Below are 20,989 nucleotides of genomic sequence, written 5' to 3' on the forward strand. Positions count from 1 at the left end.
GCCTACAGTTGTATTATTTAGTATACAAAATTTACTTTTATTTAGTATACTAAGCTCCAGATGCTGGAAGACCAGTGTCAATGATGCCCACAGAGATTCTGGTTCCATCTTTCAGCTTCATCATTCTCCTGGTTAGTCACAGCATGGCTACCATGATTCCAGGTACCGCATCCCCTCTAGATCCTTTCTAAGAGCATGGAAACATTCCCCAGAATGCCCTCCAAAGACCTCCCAGATGCTGGAGACTTCTGGGAAGTATTTTCCTTAATGACAAAAGGAGCTTGAAGAAGCCCATGCCATGACTGACCCAACAATACCAAATGTGTGAGAGTCTAAATCCTGGAGCTACAGCAGCTATTAGCCATAATAGCTTATTAGGCTGCAGTAGTCTTATTAACCACGAGACAACAACCCCCAGTATAAAGAGCAATATGCTGGGAATTGCAGGGTGAAAAGAGAGACAGAATCTAGGTCCTTGATGTTGCTGTGAGCTGTGACACCCAACTGGGAGCCCCTTCTCCTTATTATTTGAGGCAACTAAATGGCTGATGTCTTAAACTGTTTCTATTCAGACACTCTAATAGCACTCAAAGACATATGCACTCTTTTCTTTTTTAAGTGAGAGAGACAATGAGACAGAGAGACAGAGGAACAGACACACATGAAGGGAGAGAGATAAGAAGTATCAATTCTTCACTGCGGCACTTTAGTTGTTCATTGATTGCTTTCTTATATGTGCCTTGACTAGGGAGCTCCATCTGAGCCAGTGACCTTGGGCTCAAGCCAGGAACCTTGGGCTTCAAGCCAGCGACCATGATGTCATGTCTACGATCCCACGCTCAAGCCGGTGACTCCACACTCAAGCCAGATGAGCCTGTGCTCAAGCCAGCAACTTTGGGGTTTTGAACCTGGGTCCCAGGCTGATGCTCTATCCACTGCCTGGTCAAGCAGATACATGCACTCTTAAAGGTTCCCTTGAGGTCTTAGGGAAAGAGCACCAATAACCTGACCAAACATCCCAAAGACGGAGGATGCAGAGGGCAGATCTGTCTGGTTTCAATGCCTATACTCCCCACGCTTACTACCTTTCACACCATCCTCTAATGCAGGGGTCCCCATACGACGGCCCGCGGGCCACATGCGGCCCTCTGAGGCCATTTATCCGGCCCCACCACACTTCCAGAAGGGGCACCTCTTTTATTGGTGGTCAGTGAGAGGAGCACAGTTCCCACTGAAATACTGGTCAGTCTGTTGATTTAAATTTACTTGTTCTTTATTTTAAATATTGTATTCATTCCCATTTTGTTTTTTTACTTTAAAATAAGATATGTGCAGTGTGCATAGTGATTTGTTCATAGTTTTTTTTTAGTCCGGCCCTCCAATGGTCTGAGGGACAGTGAACTGGCCCCCTGTGTAAAAAGTTTGGGGACCCCTGCTCTAATGTCTATATTCTAAAATGGCATCGGGTTTTCACAACACATGCTTTCATTAAAATCAATCAATATTTATTTACCTTCTATGGGTAAAAGAGACAAAAATTAAGAAAACATATCTTGCCTGACCTGTGGTGGCGCAGTGGATAAAGCGTCCACGTGGAAATGCTGAGGTCGCCGGTTCAAAACCCTGGGCTTGCCTGGTCAAGGCACACATGGGAGTTGATGCTTCCAGCTCCTCCCCCTTCTCTCTCTCTCTCTCCCTCTCTCTCTCCTCTCTAAAAAAATGAATAACAATAAAAAAAATAATCTTGAAAGATTTATTTAAAAAAAGAAAAAGAAAAAGAAAACATATCTTCTGACCTAACAATGGTTGTTTTTTGGTTCAGAAAATGAGAATACACAGATAATAAGAATTCCTGCCAAAATTAAGAAACTATAAAATATAAAGCTTTTTCCACCTACATGTGTGACACTAACCTCTTTTTAGAATGTAAAATTTTGTTTTTACCGAGGGCCTCATTTTTTAATTGATTTCAAAAACATTTCTTTGCCATAGTCCTTCTATGTGCTAAAGAATAAACGATTCCATTTTAAATTTTAGAAATCTATTTATTTGATCATAATTTTAAATGCCTATTTTCCCCAAACTTGCAAAATAAGCAAGTTTTTCTTTTTCGTTTTTATGTCTTTTTAACCCAGTTTTCCTTAGGAAAGAACAAAACTGCTCCATCACTCTCACAGTCTGACTTCTTGAACTGACCAATACTAGTCTATGCCTTATTTGCAAAACTGTGTTATTTTTTCAAAGTTGAGTAAATTCCCTAAACTTTAAGAAGTTCAATAATTAGAGCATGTACAATGTTTTCCTAGTAACTTTTGCCTCCAAAAGCTACCATTAAAAAATGAAAAGGGCCTGACCAGGCGGTGGTGCAGTGGATGGAGCGTCGGACTGGGATGCGGAAGACCCAGGTTCGAGACCCCGAGGTCGCCGGCTTGAGTGCGGGCTCATCTGGTTTGAGCAAAAGAAAAAAAAGCTCACCAGCTTGAGCCCAAGGTTGCTGGTTCAAGCAAGGGGTTACTCAGTCTGCTGAAGGCCCGCAGTCAGGGCACATATGAGAGGGCAATCAATGAACAACTAAGGTGTTGCAACGCGCAATGAAAAACTAATGATTGATGCTTCTCATCTCTCCGTCCCTATCTATCCCTCTCTGACACTCTCTCTCTCTGTCTCTGTGTAAAAAAAAAAAAAAAAAAAAAAAAATGAAAAGGTGAAAAAAGTAGACTAGGTGAATATATTCACAATTCATAGATCAACAAAGAACTGTACCCAGAATATATAAAAAAAACTCCTACAACTATAAAATAAAATGATATTATATACAATTTATCATAGTCAATTATACTCAAAAGTTATATAAAACAATCAGATTCGCATTGGATTCGAACAGTCGATAAAGAAACAACGGAGCCAAAAACAGATGGGCCGTCACCTTTAATCCTAGGTTGCACCCGGCAGGCAAGTAAAAACACACACTGAGCTCCAAAACCCACTCACATTCAGTGCTCACAAAGCTACTGACTTATCTGAGTTTCCTAGAATCAAAGGTCTCTAGCTCACCAGACTTTATTCACCTCTGTGCCCCATCTCCTTCCTTCTCCCTGCACAAACTCTGCACAAACTGGCTTCTCACTCAACACTCCGCCATCTTGGCTGCTTTTCCTGGCCTCCTCCACATGGCCTCTCTCTGCTCTACTCTCTGCTCTCTGCTCTCTAATGCTAATCTCAGGAACCAAGAGAGCAAGCTCCCGTTCTGTCCCCATTTTATAATGTAGAAATCTAAACCTTTAATCCAATGTACAAAATAGGGAAGTTTCTAATACAAAGTCATTTATCAGAGACATGATGGATTGCACCACCCCACATCAAAAAGGGTGGGAAAGGCTTAGTCCTAAAACCAAGCCCCAGGCTACAAGGATCCTGTCTGCCCACAGTCCGCCCCCAACACACATTAACATCACCTGGGCAACGGCTTCTACCTGGGCAGCGCCATCTTTAACAAAGTGAGCATAATATATTTTATCTGCCCAACACAGACAAAAAACAATTAAGCCTAACTAGTGGTGGCACAGTGAATAGAGCATTGACCTGGGATGCTGAGGACCCAGGTACAAAACTCCAAGGTCACCAGCTTAAGTGTGGGTTCATCCAGCTTGAGCACAGACTCACTAGCTGGAGTGTGGGGTTGCAGGCCTGAGCCCTAAGGTCATTCATTGGCTTGAAGCCCAAGGTCACTGGCTTGAGCTCAAGGATACTGGCTCTACCAGAACCTCTGCCCATCAAGGCATATATGAGAAGCAATCATTGAACAACTAAACTGCAGCAATTACAAGTTGATGCTTCTCATCTCTCTCTGTTGTGCACAAGCTAAAAAATAAATTAATTAAAAAATAAATAAGCCCTGGCCGGTTGGCTCAGTGGTAGAGCGTTGGCCTGGCGTGCAGGAGTCCCGGGTTCGATTCCCAGCCAGGGCACATAGGAGAAGCGCACATTTGCTTCTCCACCCCTCCCCCTCTCCTTCCTCTCTGTCTCTCTCTTCCCCTCCTGCAGCCAAAGCTCCACTGGAGCAAAGTTGGGCCGGGCGTTGAGGATGGCTCTGTGGCCTCTGCCTCAGGCACTAGAATGGCTCTGGTTGCAACAGAGCATCGCCCCCTGGTGGGCGTGCCGGGTGGATCCAGTTGGGAGTCTGTCTGACTGCCTCCCTGTTTCCAACTTCAGAAAAATACAATCAGACAGATAGATAGATAGATAGATAGATAGATAGATAGATAGACAGACAAAAGATCCTGACCAGGTGGTGGAGCAGTGGACAAAGCATCGGACTAGGATGCAGAGGACCCAGGTTTGAAAACCCAGAGGTCACCGGCTTGAGCGCGGGCTCATCAGGCTTGAGGGCCAGTCCAACAGCTTGAGTGCAGGTCCCCCAGCTTGAGCGCAGGGTCGCTGGCTTGAGCATGGGATCATAGACATGACCCAATGGTCACTGGCTTGAGCCTAAGGCTGCTGGCTTGAGCAAGGGGTCACTCCGTCTGCTGTAACGCCCTGGTGAAGGCACATATGAGAAAGCAATCAATGAACAACTAAGGTGCCACAACATAGACTTGATGCTTCTCATCTCTCTCCCTTCCTATCTGTCTGTGCCTATCTGTCCCTCTCTTGTCTCTCTCTCTCTGTCTCTGTTGCCAAAAAAAAGACAAAAGATTTAATAGACACTAACAAAGGAAGATATCTAAATGGTTAACAAGCACATGAAAAGCCATCATAAGTCATCAGGGAAATATAAAATTGAACCACAATGAGATACTACTACAGACCCAGCAAGCAGAATGGCTAAAATGAAAAACACTGACAATTTCAAGTGTTAGTGAGGATTATAGTAACTGGACCACTCATATATCACTGGTGGGAATGTAAAATGACACCAACACTTTGGAAAAAAAAACAATGGCAATTTCTTACAAAGTTAAGTATCTACTTATTACAAGACCCATCAGTAAAAATTACTTGTTCTCAAATGTTCATAGAGCGTTATTCATGATACTCCAAACTGGAAACAACCAGATAATCAAACTGTAGCATATCTAGACATTGAAATACTACTGAGCAATAGAAGGAATAAACAATAAGATGATGAGAGGGAGGAGGGGCTGGAGTAGAAAGAGAGGAAAAAAGAATAAAAAATAAAGGAGAAAAAACAAATTAAATGCGAACATAGTGAAACTGCAGAATACCAAAGAATCCTAAAAGCAGCCAAAAAGGAAAGACAGGATATTTGTTTAAAAAATAAATTAAATAAATAAAAAATAAAAGCCTGACAGTCAACATGGCAGCACCAACAATGGAACCAAAAGACAGTTGATTAATATAGGGGGGGAAAAACAGAACTGCACACCCATGTAACCTATCATTCAAGAAAAGAGAGATGAAAGGCACACAGAAACTGAGGTTACCACAAAGAGATGCTCATTCACGGAACATCGAAACTTATCTTTCAGGAAGAAGAAAAATTATCACAGAATCAAGTTTCAATGTATAAGAAGGTATAGTGAACATTAAATCTATGCTGACAAAAACTATAGAAAACAACAATTTTAGGGAGGCTAAGGAATGCGAAAGATAGACAACAGGTACTAAAAGGTTAATGGTAGGTTTGTGTGGTAGGTAGTATGATTCAGGTATGCTTTACATTCTTAATGCTTTTATAGTCTGATTTTCAAAAATCAGAAAACCTGTATCTTCTTACAATATTACACAGCTTTAAAGGGTAGTTTAAATTTTTAAATTAGAATGAAACAGAAACAAAATCAAATATCAGATTATCCCAAAACAGCAACCTTTCAGTGCAAATAATAAAAGTTATCTTAAAAACCTTAAAGATGCCGGCCCTGGCCGGTTGGCTCAGCGGTAGAGCGTCGGCCTGGCGTGCCGGGGACCCGGGTTCGATTCCCGGCCAGGGCACATAGGAGAAGTGTCCATTTGCTTCTCCACCCCCCGCCCTCCTTCCTCTCTGTCTCTCTCTTCCCCTCCCACAGCCGAGGCTCCATTGGAGCAAAGATGGCCCGGGCACTAGGGATGGATGGCTCCTTGGCCTCTGCCCCAGGCGCTAGAGTGGGTCTGGTCGCAGCAGAGCGACGCCCGGGAGGAGCAGAGCTTCGCCCCTGGTGGGCGTGCCGGGTGGATCCCAGTGGGGCGCATGCGGGAGTCTGTCTGACTGTCTCTCCCCGTTTCCAGCTTCAGAAAAATACAAAAAAAAAAAAACCTTAAAGATGCCTGCCTGACCAGGCGATGGCACAGTGGATAGAGTGTCTTACTGGGACACGGAGGACCTAGTTTCAAACCCCTGCGGTTGCCAGCTTGAGCCTGAGCTTATTCAGCTTGAGCATGGCTTCACCAGCTTTAGAGCAGGGATGCTGGCTTGAGCGTGGGATCATAGATGTGACCCCATGGTCGCTAGCTTGAACCCAAAGGTCACTGGCTTGAAGCCCAAGGTCGCTGGCTTGAGCAAGGGGTTACTTGCTCTGCTGTAGCCCCCGCCCCACCATCAATGCACATAGGAGAAAGCAATCAGTGAACAACTAAGGTGCTGCAACGAAGAACTGATGCTTCTCATCTCCCTTCCTTCCTGTCTGTCTGTCCCTATCTGTCCCTCTCTCTGCCTTTCTCTGTCTCTGTCAAAAACAAAACCTTAAGGATGCCTGACCTGTGGTGGCACAGTGGATAAAGCATTAACCTGGAACACTGAGGTTGTTGATTCCAAATCCCAGGCTTGCCTGGTCAAGGCACATATGAGAAGCAGCCACTACACATTGATGCTTCCTGCTCCTCCCCTCCCCTCTCTCTCTAAAATGAATAAATATATATTTTTTTAAAAGCCTTAAAGATTAATTTGAAAGGACATCAAAAACTAGCTTCATTTTTCACTCAACAAGTATTAACCAAAAGTCTGGCATGTGCCAGGCACTATACTAGATCATGAATTAATAGGATGAGAACAAAAAATGAAAAGCATCATAATACTGGATTTATAAATCTTCTCTTTTAGTATATACCTTTATGGAAAATCAAAACTCTACATGTAAAGGAATGTTACTATAATAGATATAATGGCAATAGTTAAAGGCAATCTACTTTGGCCTGTGGTTCTTTGTTTGAAAATGTATATACAAATATGACAATTTTACACATGAAATTCACTCAGTGTAAATGATGTATTCTCACATTAATTTGATTGCCAATCGTGCAATTTGTCTATGATTTCCACCCCACATTAAAATAAGAGAGCTGCAGTTCTAAGTTGAACTCATAAACAACACTGAACATGCACTTAGTTTTAGTTACATTGTATCTGATGGTTCCCTGGCTTATTTTACAAGTATCAAAAACTTAAGAGCACCATATAATATGTATCAATTGTTCACTGTTGCTCAAAGTATCCACTTGGCAAAACATTTTTTTAACTGACTGAAACCAGGACAAGGACAACCTAAAAAAAGCCAGTTCCCCTACTTTGAAATAAACATTTTCTAGGGGCTTCTTGATTAAAAACAAAGGTTACATTTGGCATAAAAGGACTGGCGAAATCAGTATTTCAAGTAATTTGAATGAATGGAAACCATTGGGCTCTGATCTTTCTGGACATGTGGAAGTGGTTAACATAGTAACCTGCGGGAAACAGAGGATGCAGGGGCTGTGATGGAGTAAGGCTGCTGCAGAAAACTCTTAAGGCAGAAAACTCTTAATCAAGAGCAAGGAAAGAAACTGATCCACCACATCCCAGGCTTGGCAAGCCCTTCATTCAATCAAGAGCACAAAACAACAGAAGAGACACAAACAGCCAAAGGACCTGCAAGTCCACAACCTCTCCTCCCAGGAAACACCTAAAATACGTGTGCACCTAAAGTAGAAAGAACACAAGCAACTGGATTTTGGGACTATACGTCCCCCTCTCTTATCTGCAGCATCTGCAGAGGGGAAAGTGCATTCCTCAAAATACTAGGTAGTTCTCTGCAATAAGCAAGGCCAGTTACAAAGGGTTTGTTTCAAAAGCCCAGAACACCATGCTGTCAAAGCACATAGCAAGGTACCTATGAATCCATAAAATTTCCTTCATCACTCATCCTCTGGAAGTCACAATGCCACCTTCACTAAAGAGTAGTCAGCATACAGAAACAAGGTTCTTTCTTTTCTCCAGTGTTCTCTATCTCCTCTACAATGAAAAAAGGTTTTCTCTTTTGATTTTATCACAAGTAACCTCCTCACAAATATATATCATTTTCCAAATGAGTTAAACTCTTCCATGCTCAATGAACATTAGGTGAATTCTACTTTTTGGAAAAAAATAAATAAACCATTTCCATATTCTATTTAATACTTACCTTTTTTAAAAAGCCACTTCCTTGAACAGTTTCTTTCATAAAAAGCAAAAGGAAAAAAGAGTTCACCCAGGTTCCTTACAGTCTCACTTATGAAATAACTGCCATAAACTAGAAGAAAATTGTCTAGGAGAGATTTTTAAATGTCCTTGTGGTAAATTTGGCAATAGAATAGCATTAATATTCTTTTATGGCCCAACGAATTAAATCCCTGTATAAATTTCAGGAAGAGACTATCACTGTGAAAGGGGAATTATAAATCTAACTCCAGAATCACTGCAGGGACAGAACTCCTACATGAAAAACCACACCCCAACTTACAGGGGGCTTGCTATAGAACCTGTAACCTACATCATCACCAAGTATTTCAAGTTTCCCATCTGCATAAACGAAACAAGAGATTCTGGGAAGAGCTGGGCTGGAAAGGCATCACTACCTCCCCCAACACTTCACTCATTTAGCCAGCCACTAGCCAATTATGTGTCTATTTATTTTACCCAGAAGCAAATCTATTAGCCAGACATTCTAAAAACACAAACGTTTCATTGTGCTTGAAGTAACTCCAATATTGGTGCCTTGCTGCAGAACAATGCTGCAGGAATATAAAGTGAGCCATGTGGATGTTGAACCCACACATGAAGTGAATCAGCGCAAACTGCCATACCCATAAGACCAACCCTGTGGAAAGGCTAAGGGTAAACCCCCAGCAGGAAGGCTGTGGGATGAGGAAAGAAAGCCAAAGATAAGAAGACTTTGGAAGGACCCATTTGATCCAAGCAATGAGGACACATTTTTAAGGCAACTCCCCCAAAGCTCTGGGAACCAAAAGGCCTTTCTTCCTCCTCTCCTGCTTAGACTGAATAAGAAAAGCAAGACAATGCAGGAGGATATTCTGAAATGGGCTTGGTAAGTCACCACGTGCAAAGCGCATTAAACACAACCCAAAGCTACTCCCGGTAAAGGCACGGCCTGCTCAGTGGGGGTGATTGGGGTCCATAACAGCCATGGCTCAGGGGGAAAGAGGAAACAGGGGAGGGCCAGGCTGAGCAAGTCAAACTGGGAAACTAACAAGAAAGACATTAACAACAACGATAAAACGAAACAGGCAGAGGCCACCATAGTACACCAAAAGGCTCGGAGAGACAGACTGAGACCGCTAAACTGTTCCAGATGAGGCGCAATCTCTCCACCTCTCAAGGGGCTAATGTGATACCATGATCCTCGTTTCTCTGCGAGCCTCACCTCTCTCCTTCTGGAGGGACCCTGCACAGCCCTCAACTGCCGCTACGCTCCAAATGCCATAAACAAAATCCAGAATGATTATGGTGAACTCATTTTTTCCCCCTCAATAAAACACACACGCACACTCAAGGGTCTGGGTCTGGCCAGATCACACAGCTCAAGTTTCCGGAACTTAAATCGTAAAACCACAATCAGAAGTTGTTTTGAAATGCTCACCACAAAAATCTGTGTCCTTTGAGTTAAAAAGAAAAAAAAGAAAAAGAAATCTCTCATTTCCATAAAAGCAGGAGGTAAAGAGAAAAAAATCTAACTTGGGCAGAGGGTGTGTACCTCTTTGTCACCCACTGGGGTCCTCGGGCCGCGCGTGGGAGAGCTGCGGGCACCGGGCAGCGCAGTGGCACCCGGGCCAGCGGCCACCTTCCCGGCCCGTAATCTGCTCCTGGGGCCGAGATTGCTGCCGGAGGTCCGGAAGCAGCGTCCGGCGCTGTCACGGCGCTGGGTGGGATGGGACCAAGAGGGGGGAAGGGCGCCGCGGGGTGGGGGAGGCGAGAGAGGACGCGCGCGGAGCCGGGCACCCAGAGTCCGCGGAGGTAAGAAGGGTGCAAAGGGCGGTGCTGAGCACGGAGGACCCGAGCTCCTGCTATTGTTGCCGGGACTGCCCGAGGCCCGGCGGGCGACTTCTCCCGCCTAAGTTGGGAAGCCGAGTCCCACCCGCCGCCTGCCTCCCTCGGGAAGAACCCCACCTACCACGCTCCCACCTCTACCCGCGCCACGGTGGGTCAGCTCCAGGCGCCCGTACTCGCACAAGTTGCCGCCCGCCCGCTCCACCGCGGTCATTGTTCCCCACGCGCCTCCTACCTCCACGGCGCCGGCGGCTCCGGCTCCTACTCCCGGCCTCTGGGCTCAGCAGCTCCGGGCCTCCGGCTGCAGAGGGCGCGGCGGCTTCGGGTTGTGCGTGCGGCAGGGGCACTCGGCTATTAATACCCGCGGGCGGCGGCGGCAGCGCGAGCGCGCGAGCTGGGCTGGTGGTGGCCGGCTGAGGTCCGAGCCATCAAAGGTGGCGTGGGGCGGAGGGGAGGGCGGAGCAGGCAGGGTGGGTGGGGAGCGTGCTCAGGGTCGCCATAGCCGCCTCGATGCCGGGCCGAGCGCCACTCGCGCGGGGAGGAGCGGTGCAAAGCGGGCGGTGGCCGCGTCCCCGCCCCGCGCTCCCGCCGAGCTCCCGCAGCCCTGCGCCCGCGCGGGACCCGCCGCCTCCGAGGCGAGCGGGAAGTGAAGGCGGTCGTGCCCCTCCCCGGACCTGGGTCGGCCCCTCGGCGGGGGGAGCAGTGGCGCCGCGCAGCCTGAGCCGCGGGGACAGCGGGAGAGCCACAGCCCCCTCCAGCGTCGGGGCCCGCAACCTGCGCGCCTGCTCGCCCCGCCCCGCTCCGCCTTGGGGGCAGGTGCGTTTAGGGACCGCCTGCCTGGAGCGCCCCTCCCGGACCCCGACGAGCACACCTCAAATTTGTGTCTTACTTGCTACAACTACAGCCGGTATCGCCGCGCTGCGCCAAAAAACCAAGTGCTGGAAGCTCCAGGGAGTGCGCTGCGCCACCAGGGACGCGCCAGTCCTGCTGCTGTGGTTGGAAATGATATAAGGAGAGCTGGAGACGTGCGCACGGCGGAAACCAGGAGCAGCTAGAGGGCGATCGGTGGCGCGGGCTCTGCAGGTCGCTTGTTGAGGTCATGCAAGGGGGTGCACCACCTGTGTGCCCACCTAAGACTTTACTGTGTTGCGTGGGGAGGGGCTGTTTGCAGGGACCTACGAGCACCCCCTGTCCTCGGGCGACTAGAGGGGCTTCGGCACCACCCTGGGCTGAGAGGGACTTAACGACAGAGGGGCAGTTGCTATCTGTCCCCTCACCCTCCTCAGTATCCTCCACCTGGGTGAATCCCAGGACAATACCTCGACACACACACACACACACACACACACTCGCCCCCCTCCCGGAGAAAGGCGTGGAATTTTTAGATGAAACTGGTTTGCAGATTCTTGTTCGCTTCCGGGGTTTCTGGAAGTCGATAAAGGAGGAAGCAAAATTCGGGACCGAGCAGGCAAGACCTAAAGAAGGACAGTCACTGTCCCACCCTCCAGCAGGGAGCTGCCGCCTTACCAACCCCCTTTCTGCGCCCCTGGTCTAGGTTGCTCTTCCTGTCGCTATGGACCCTCTTACTCTTGGAGGGGAAAGGTCTGGCTCCAGCAGGTTAGAAAGGAAAGCAACTTCTGCTAGATCCCAAGGTTAGTGGGCATGTGCCTCTGAAGGCCTTGGCTCTGGGACTCGGGTCGTTTTGCGAGGTAGCCAGGTTCAGTGGCTTCAGGCCAGGAGGGCAGGTTTCATGGGAGAGGTCACAAGTGAACCCCCAGATGAATAGAAACAGGGTAGGGCCCCCTTGAGGAAGAGTGGCTGACGCAAGAAGTAGGAGGTATCTGGGCCTGGACGGTAGCTTAATTGATTAGAGCATCTTCCCAATAAACCAAGATTGAGGGTTCAATCCCCAGTCAGGGCACACACAAGAATCCACCAGTGAATGCATAAATACTGTAAGTGGAAGCACATATCAATGTTTCTGTCTGTCTCTCCCTCCCCTTCCCTTCCATCCTCTCTAAAAATAAATAAATAAGTGGAGCTATTTGTTCATAGCTAGTGTGAGTGGTTTCGGGAGAGGAGCAAAGAGACATATTTTGAACGGGAGGTACTATATATAGGAAAAACAACTTGTTTACCTCCTGTTCTTTGCGTCCACCATTCCCCAACCCCCTTCATCCCACAAGGAGTCCCCAACCCCTTCATGGGGTTTCTCCCACAATTTGCCAACTCCCCTCATCCAGTTTATGAAGTTAACACTATCTCCACCTCCCCCTTCCCCCTTCGTAGGGCCATTTAAACTAGCCAATCAGGTAAGAGTAAGATTATACTCAACACCCCAGCCAATGGGGCAAGACCCAGTCTAGGGCCCGCGTTAGGGACAAAAACAGGACCCACTTTCCTTCCCCTGCACTCGCTGGTGGCTCTCAGTGCCAGCATGCTTTTCTGCAGAAGTGATTCAAGTTGCCTTGCCTAGGTAATTGGTCTCCACAGATCTTGCTTAATTGCAATTCTAACAGTTCTGAACTGTATATTTTTGTTAATGCCTGCATATTTGGTGAAGGAGCAAGTAAAGAGGGCCATATAGGCTTCAGCCCCAGAAAGAAACCGCAGGTATGTAGTTTGTGGTTGAAGACAAACAGGGAGTTCCAGGGTTTGGTCTGATCTAACCAGCTGTGTGGCTCCAGACTAACTGTGGATCAGAGGTTTTAGACTAGTGACTCTGTAAGTATGGCCCTCAGACCTGCTGCAGCAACACCTGGAAACTAATAAGTGCAAATTCTTGCGCCCCACTTCAGACCGACCTTCTCAGGTCCTCCAACCTTGTGTGCATTAGAACCACCCAGAGAGCTGATTTCAATGATCTTCTCAGATCTGAACTGGGGCCTGAGAATTTGCATTTCTAACTGGTTCCTTCATAGTGCTGGGCCGACACTTTGAGAACCATTTTATTAGGGTAGTGAGTCTCAAATTTCATAGAATTGCCTAAAATTTTTAAAAAACCTCAAAACCCAGTCTTTGCCCAGTCAAATATATCAGGATTTCTGGGGCTAGGACCTAAGTGTCAGTATTTTTAAAGTTCTACAGGGGAGCCCTGGCCAGATAGAGCATCGTCCGGAAACGCAGAGGTTGCCAGCTTGATCCGTGATCAGGGCACATCCAGGAGCAGGTCAATCCTCTTTCCCTCTCTCCCTTCCTTTCTCTCCACAGTCAATAAAACGAACATTTTAAAAAAAATTAAAGTTCGGCCCTGGCCGGTTGGCTCTGCGGTAGAGGGTCGGCCTGGCGTGCGGGGGACCCGGGTTCAATTCCCGGCCAGGGCACACAGGAGAAGCGTCCATTTGCTTCTCTACCCCCTCCCCCTCCTTCCTCTCTGTCTCTCTCTTCCCCTCCCGCAGCCAAGGCACCATTGGAGCAAAGATGGCCCGGGCGCTGGGGATGGCTCCTTGGCCTCTGCCCCAGGCGCTAGAGTGGCTCTGGTCACGACAGAGCGACGCCCCAAAGGGGCAGAGCATCGCCCCCTGGTGGGCAGAGCGTTGCCCCTGGTGGGCGTGCCGGGTGGATCCCGGTCGGGCGCATGCGGGAGTCTGTCTGTCCCTCCCCGTTTCCAGCTTCGGAAAAATACAAAAAAAAAAAAAAAAAATTAAAGTTCTGCAGGTGACTTCAATGTAAAGCCAGGCTAGAGAACAATTGTAGACGGGTACATATTATATAGCTCTGGCTGGGTAGCTCAGTTGCTTCGAGCATCGTCCCCTTAAGCCAAGGTTGTAGGTTCAATTCTCTGTCAGGGCACACACAAGAATCAAGCAATGAATGTATAAATAAATGGGACAACAAATCAATATTTCTCTCTCTTTTAAATCAATAAATAGTAAAAAAAAAAATGTAGAGACTACTTAAACTTTAAAAAATATATGAGTCACCTGAAATCTTGTTAAGAGGCAGATTCTGGTTTATTAAGTTTGAGACTCTGTTTCTAACAACCTATCCAGTGCTGTGTGTTTTGCTAGCCCAGGGATGACACTGAGTTGCAAGCAAGGTGCCATCCCATACCTCACAACTAGAAAAAATTTTAGAACTCACAGAAAATTAGAAAAGTGACATTTACCCAGTCACTGTCTTTGGAAGACAAAAAGAACCATGGTAATTTCTTTTGTCTTCTTTCTATTCTGGAATCAAGTTTGTGCGCTTTTGCTCTTAGCATAATGTGATCGTAACATATTAAGTCTTCATTTAATGTCATCAATAGGTTCTGTGACGTTAAGTGAAACCACGTATAACAAAACCAACCAGAGGCTGATGGATATAAATAAAATAAGAGTTAAGTTCCTACAGCAGCTCAATGCTACAACAAAACAATGTTGACCAAAATGAAATTATTCAAGAACCTACTGTATATAACATCGGATGTTGTTTTATTATCTTAATTATCATCAACATTTTTGAGGGAAGGTGACTTAACGAAGGTGATCTGAGAGGGTTTGCAGGCTGAAGGTAGGGGCCTTTGAGGAAAGAGTTAAATATAGGAGAATAGAAAAAAGCAGAGGCTTGGGGGCTCCCTCTGCGAGAGGCTGGAGAAGCCCCAGCTTTCTTCCAGCTTTCACAAACACTCTGTGCTTTGTACTTAATCTAATTGAAAGCACTTTTAAAATTCCTCTTCCTGAGAAGCTAGGGATACCTGGCCTAGAAAATTTGCAACCTGGACAATCAAACCCTGAATAATTGAGGTATTTCCTTATTGTGTATTATTTAGGCCTAACTTTCAAACTGTCAATATTTCTAATTATCAACATCTTCTCTTTACCCCATTTTACAGGTGAGGAAACTAGGAAACTAAGGCCAGAGAGGCTAAGTAACTTGCCCAAGGGCAGAGCCAGGAAACAGTGGAGATGGGCTTCAAACTCAGGAAGTGAGGCTTTAGAGGCTATGCTTTTAGCCACTGGGCTACGCGGTGGCCTTAGATTCATAAATCTAGAACAACTGAAGGAAAGTATTAAAAACATATCCCTTTTAGGATAGAAAATAGAATGGGATAAAAGTAAGAAATTTTGATCATTTTTTTCCACTTTTCTTTTAAAAGGAGAAATTTAAGAGGAAACCAGAGGAAGACCATAGACTCATAGACTGCAGTCATTTTGAATCTAGCCTGTGATTTTGCCTTTTAGTTCCTAGAGAATGAAATCGTACATAAGGGGAGAATATATCATTGTTGATGGTTACTTGAAGCATTTTCATTGTTCAAAAATACATTGAGAGTCAAAATAGGAAATGGGGGCCCTGGCCGGTTGGCTCAGCGGTGGAGCATCGGCCTGGCGTGAGGGGAACCCGGGTTCGATTCCCGGCCAGGGCACATAGGAGAAGCGCCCATTTGCTTCTCCACCCCGCCCCCTCCTTCCTCTCTGTCTCTCTCTTCCCCTCCCGCAGCCAAGCCTTCATTGGAGAGAAGATGGCCCGGGCGCTGGGGATGGCTCCTTGGCTGCTGCCCCAGGCGCTAGAGTGGCTCTGGTCGCGGCAGAGCATCGCCCCCTGGTGGGCAGAGCGTCGCCCCCAGTGGGCGTGCCGGGTGGATCCCGGTCGGGCGCATACGGGAGTCTGTCTGACTGTCTCTTCCCGTTTCCAGCTTCAGAAAAAAAAAAAAAAAAAAAGGAAAGGGGTGGGAGTGTGTGTGTGTGCGCGTGCTTGTGTGTCTGTCCCATAATCAAGATAGCAGATCTGATCTGGGTTATTCATTTTATATATGATGGCGCATGCAAAGTCACTCTAATGCTTAGAATCTATAGTGGGTGTTTCATGTTTCTCATAATTATCCCCTTTTAAAAATTAACCTACACACATTATAAGGCAAAAAAAAAAAAAGTCCTCCCCCCCTCACCCAACAATTGATACTGAAAATCTATAAATCTACTGAATGCTGAAGAATTGTCAAAGGATAAGCTGAAGAAATCACCTACGTACTTGCCCGTCCCTCAATAGAATGAGGGACAGCTGGTCAGCGTGGATGCCTGCATCTCAAAGCTAAGGGCAATCAGTCAGTCCTCCTAACATCCCCCATACCCACCAATCTGTGGGACACTTTGTTTCGATGAGCTGGGCTTTAGGAGCTTTTTTCTCCTCTGCATAGAGTCAAGGCTGCCTAAATACAGCTCTTTATCCGCGAAAAGAAAGTGAATCCTATATAAAACTGAGACTCATGGACATAGATGAAAGTAAAGTGGTCACCAGGAAGAAGAGGACATGGGGGAAGGGGAGGGGGAAAAGTGTCAAGAGGGACAAATATAAGGTGATGGAAAAACGATCTGACTTTGGGTGATGGGTATACAACATAATCAGCAATTTAAATGCTATAAAAATGTTTACCTGAGACCTACGTACTCTTCTTGATCAATGTCACCCTGTTAAATTTAATTTTGTAAATAAAATTTAAAAATAAAAAAGAGGCCTGACCTGTGGTGGCGCAGTGGATAAAGCATTGACCTGGAATGCTGAGGCCGCCAGTTCCATACCCTGCATTTGCCTGGTCAAGGCACATATGGGAGTTGATGCTTCCTGTTCCTCCCCCCCTTTCTCTCTCTCTCTCTCTCTCTCTCCTCTCTGAAATGAATAAATAAAAAAAATTTAAATAAAAAAGAAAGTGAACCTAAATACAACCACACTTTATTTTCTAAGCTGTAGGCTGTTGCTCTTCCCAGAAGAAGAGCCTGTTCTTTGTCTCATTAGTAAACAGATTGAAAGTGGACAAAATAGCAATAAACTAGCATTTGATTAAATTATTCCTTTTTATACTTCTTACACAGATTGAGAATACCAGTAGAAAGGAGAAAATAAAAGCATATTATTCACGAAGTAATGTCTATCCTTCAACAAATTAAAATCCCTACTATACATTGAAATGTAACCTAAATAAGTATGCAATCACAAGTTATCTCTAAAGATTTGTTTTAACTGAATGAGGAATAACCAAGAGAAATAGACTTAAATTACAGCAATCTGGAGTCAATTAAGTATTTACAGTTAGAAGTTATGCAATACCAAAGAAAGATAAAAATTTCCTTTCCTAGAAATGCTTAAAAATAGAGCAGATTTGTATATTATCAGTTACTTTTCCAGATTGCCCCAAACATCAAGATAGTAAAAATTTTTTAAATGGGCAAAAGATTTGAAGACACTTCACAGAAGAAGAGATGTGAATAGCCAGTGATTAAAGGGCTTATTATCTCTCTGGGAAACACAAACTAGAGCCACACTGAGACACATTACCCACCTTCTAGACCTGCTCAAATTAAAAGACTACTAAAGTTTGATGAGGATGTGGAGCAATTGAAACTCATACTAATGAAGATGCAAAGTGGTATTACCACTTTGGGAAAAATCTGGCAGGTTCTTATAAAGTTAAACATATACTCACTGTAAGACCAAGACATTCCACTCTTATATGTTTACCCAAGAAAAAACAAAAACATATCCACAAAAACACTTGTAGAAAAATGTTCATAGCAACCTTATTCATAAAACTCCAGATGCCCATCAACAGAATGAAAAAGTAAGGTTGACATATCCATACACAATGAACTTACTACTCAACAGTAAGAAGAAGTGTACTATTGAGACGTGTAACAACATAGGTGAATCTCAGAAGCATTCCGCTGAGTGAAAGAAACTTCACACACAAAGTTCATATTGTACTTTTCTATTTTTATGATGTTTTATGACAGGCAAGCCAGATACATGGAGGAAAACAGAATGGAGGATTGTTTCAAAGGGCAGAGAATGGGGTTTGGCTGGGAAGGTACATGAGAGAATGTTCTGGAGTGACTATCCTGTACTTATATTGACAGAGGTTTGGGTTATACTGATGACTACGTTAAAACTTAGTGAATATACATGTCAGATTTACAGATATCATCATATGTACACATTCCCTCAAAAGAAATGAAATATTCAACTTCAATAAAAGAAGAAAAATAAAATGATTAAAAAAATTTTTTTATTTAAAGATTTTATTTATTGATATTTTTGGGAAAACAAGAAGTAGTTGCTTCACTTAGCTGTTCATTGGTTGCTTATTGTATGTGCCTTGATTAGGCAAGCCTAGGGTTTCAAAATTTTTATAATAAAATAATAAATTCTACTCCTAGGTATATGCCCAAGAGAAATAAAAACATATGTCAACACAAAAATTTATACATGAATATTCATATGAGCATTATTCATGATGGCAAAAAGTAGAAACAATACAAATGTCTATCAGATGATGAATGGATAAACCAGATGTGATGTATCTGTCTCATAAAATATTATCTGTCAATCAAAAGAAATAAAATAATAATACATGCTAAAATAGCAAAGAACCTTGAAAACATTACACCAAGTAAAAAAAGCCAGTCAGAAAAGACTACATATTATATAATTCCATTTTTTTAAACGTTTTTTAGATTTTTTATTTATTCATTTTTTAGAGAGAGGAAACAGAGAGAAAGAGAGAGAGAGAAGGGGGGAAGAGCAGAAAGCATCAACTCCCATATGTGCCTTGACCAGGCAAGCCTGGGGTTTTGAACCAGCGACCTCAGCATTCCAGGTCAACGCTTTTACCCACTGCACCACCACAGGTCAGGCTATAATTCCATTTTTATGAAAGGTCAAGAATAGGCAGGTCTGCTTGCCTGTGGTGGCGCAGTGGATAAAACATCAACCTGAATGCTGAGGTCTGGTTCACAAACTTGGGGCTTGCCTGGTCAAGGCACATAAAACAAGTAGTCACTAAACAATTACAGTGAAGCAATTATGAGTTGATACTTCTCATTCTCTAAGCCCCCTCTCTCATGTCTCTTTAAAATTATTAAATAAAAAATCTTTACATTAGCCTGACCTGTGGTGGCGCAGTGGATAAAGAGTCAACCTGGAATGATGAGGTCGCCGGTTCAAAACCCTGGGCTTGCCTGGTCAAGGCACATATGGGAGTTGATGCTTCCTGCTCCTCCTCCCCTTATCTCTCTCTTTCTCTTTCTAAAATAAGTATATACAGTCTTAAATTTTTTTTAATTCTTTATATTAAAAGAAGAATAGGCAGATCTAAAGAGACAGAAAGTAGATTTAGAGCAGGGGTCCCCAAACTTTTTATACAGGGGGCCAGTTCACTGTCCCTCAGACTGTTGGAGGGCCGGACTATAAAAAAAAAAAAACTATGAACAAATTCCTATGCACACTGCACATATCTTATTTTAAAGTAAAAAAACAAAACAGGAACAAATACAATATTTAAAATAAAGAACAAGTAAATTTAAATCAACAGACTGACCAGTATTTCAATGGGAACTATGCTCCTCTCACTGACCACCAATGAAAGAGGTGCCCCTTCTGGAAGTGCGGTGGGGGCCGGATAAATGGCCTCAGGGGGCCACATGTGGCCCACAGGCCATAGTTTGGGGACCCCTGATTTAGAGGTTGCCTAAGGCTGTGGGAGTTGGAGGGAAATGAGATTAACTTAATGCATAGAGAGTTTGGGGTGATGAAAATGTTCTAAAATTGATTGTGAAGATCATTGTGAAGCTGTGAATATATTAAAGTCCATTGAATTGTATACTTTAAATTAGTGAACTGTATGGTATATGGATTATAATCACTAAAGCTGTTACAAAAAAAATTATTAGGATCAGCCTAATTACACAATCAATTTCCCTATTTATAGATCTCTTCATCTAGATGAAGAGAAAACATTCTTATAATATTTTCTAATAAATATATTTTAAAACAAATTTAATTCCTTAATAAGGAATTTTTAAATTCACAAAACATATGAACCTAGTATTAAATCTTTGATTTGTTAAACTTACTCTAACTGAAAAACTAATAGTTTAGCAGATGTTTTTCTTATTTTGGGGGTGGGGATACTTTTTGTTTGTGGTGTTTGTTTCTTTGTTTATTTGATTTATCAATTGGTAGTTGCAAATGTCTCTGACAAGGGAATCTGAAATGCCTCCATGCTTTCTGCTGGTCACCCAGGTGCCTATGAAGGCCCTGAGGAACAGAGTCACGGGATGAGAGTGAGTGTGAAACAAGGAAGGTAGTTATGTAGGCCACTGGTTCGCAAACTTGGGTGCATATTGGAATCTTCTGGGGGGGGGGGGTAAAAACACTGACACCCGGGTCATCCTCCTTCCCCTCCCAGAGATCTGGATGTAATCGATCTGGGGTACAATCTGGGCATCAGGATTTCTTACAGCTTCCTAGGAGATTCTAATATACAAGTTGAGAACCACTATCCTAGGACAATATCCTGAGCTCATGGAGAGGTGAGCTCAGAACCTGAGTCCAGATGATGAGATCTCACCCTTCTCTGTGCAGCCCCAAGATACAAGAACCTCCAGCAAGGGTGAGTTTGTGCAGATAGAGAGGACATCCTGCCAAACCATATCATCATCATCATACTCTTAAATTTCTTTTTTTTTTTTAATTTTTAAAATTTCTTGATTTTAGTGAGAGAGGAAAGGAGAAAGAAAGAGAGAGAGAGAGACAGACGGGAACATCAATCTGTTCCCGTATGGGCCCCACAGGGACTGAACCAGCACCCTCTTTGCTCTGGGACAACGCTCCAACCAACTGAGCTATCAGGCCCTGGGCTCTCTTTTAAATTTCAAAAGAGAATACATTAAATAATTCTAAACCAAACAATTAAAAAAGGCATTTCATAGAAAGCTTTCTGGCCTCACCTGTGGTGGCGCAGTGGATAAAGCAATGGCCTGGAACGCTGAGGTCACTGGT

The 20,989-nt window shown here is 44.4% G+C and overlaps 1 protein-coding gene across 5 annotated transcripts in view; it reads right to left on the reverse strand.

Moving 5' to 3' along the window:
* The window catches only part of FARP1 (FERM, ARH/RhoGEF and pleckstrin domain protein 1), a 352,772-nt gene extending 341,700 nt beyond the window's left edge, over positions 1 to 11,072 (reverse strand). Inside the window, exon 1 of one of the 5 annotated variants that reach the window (XM_066238046.1) lies at positions 10,467 to 11,072. The gene's annotated coding sequence lies outside the window, so the exon portion shown is untranslated. Of the gene's footprint in view, positions 1 to 9,824; positions 9,937 to 10,355; positions 10,445 to 10,466 lie in introns of those variants that run through there. The other 4 variants (XM_066238050.1, XM_066238049.1, XM_066238047.1 and 1 more) reach the window with 4 other exon arrangements.
* Positions 11,073 to 20,989: the final 9,917 nt, after the last annotated feature.

The sequence above is a fragment of the Saccopteryx bilineata genome, chromosome 6 (assembly GCF_036850765.1).
Source record: "Saccopteryx bilineata isolate mSacBil1 chromosome 6, mSacBil1_pri_phased_curated, whole genome shotgun sequence".
Lineage (NCBI taxonomy): Eukaryota > Metazoa > Chordata > Mammalia > Chiroptera > Emballonuridae > Saccopteryx > Saccopteryx bilineata.